The sequence below is a fragment of the Otolemur garnettii genome, unplaced genomic scaffold (assembly GCF_000181295.1).
Source record: "Otolemur garnettii isolate 467f Iridium unplaced genomic scaffold, OtoGar3 scaffold00130, whole genome shotgun sequence".
In the NCBI taxonomy this organism is placed as follows: domain Eukaryota; kingdom Metazoa; phylum Chordata; class Mammalia; order Primates; family Galagidae; genus Otolemur; species Otolemur garnettii.
This window is the reverse complement of record NW_003852525.1, coordinates 5554008-5555082: the sequence shown is the minus strand read 5'-3', so window position 1 is coordinate 5555082 and position 1075 is coordinate 5554008.

Below are 1075 nucleotides of genomic sequence, written 5' to 3'. Positions count from 1 at the left end.
GAGCGGAGGGAATGCTGCTTTGAGCTGGTTCCTTTGTTCAGCAGGCTGTGGTGCCAGCGGCACTGAGCACGGGGGATTGGGGTGGGGGGTTCGTCACAATGCCCAGGAGGCCAGCACTGGGCCCAGCCTGCCTGGGCCTGGACTCTGCCTCCGCCACTCTCCTGCCCCACCGTGTGTGTTCAGTCACTTCCACATTCCAGGAAATGATGGAAACCACCTCAGAGGGTTTTTCTAAGAATGGGATATAATATCCCAGGTCAAGAACTTTGAACAGCAGTACAATACAATCGGTCATCAATCAATTTTAGTAGATTTTATTTCTGTAACCAAGTTAAAAACCTTTATAAAGAGTAGGAAGAAGAACCGCGGTTCTGGAGTCACACACACCTGCATTCTCTTCTGCTCCACCTGTGCCAGAGGAGCCATCTCCTTGGAGTCACTTCCTGAAGTCACATTCTTTCCTCTATAAAACAAGGACAATCATACTATTTCCCCGAGACTCATATTGAGATAGTTCATAAAGCTTCAGGTAAAAACAGCTGTGCAGAAAATCCTTCTTGGTTCTCAATTTCTCTGTCATCGGAAAGCCAGTAGAATAAAGAGGGTGGTGTGGATGCCTTGACAGGACACAATTCTACAGGGATGCATGGAGACCTTGACAGGACACCATTCTACAGGGACACATGGAGACCTTGACAGGACACCGTTCTACAGGGAGGAGTGGAGGCCTTGACAGGACACCTTTCTACAGGGACACATGGAGGCCTTGACAGGACACCGTTTACAGGGACGTGTGGAGGACACCGTTCTGCAGGGAGGTGTGCATGTTAGGGATTCCTGACAAGCTGAGCCTCCCATCAAAGTACAAGCCCCTCCTCTGCCAGGGATCTTCCTCCCTGCCCTGCCTCTGGGTATCTGTATGTGGAGCACTGTCTTGGAAGCGAAATGTGGAATTAGAACCAATGGCTCTTTTTTTTTTTTTCCTGATTTCCCAAACCCTCAGAAACCTGCTGAGACCGTGGCCCAAGATTCATGTGAGGAACATCACATGCGTGTTTTTCTCTTTGTGTACAGT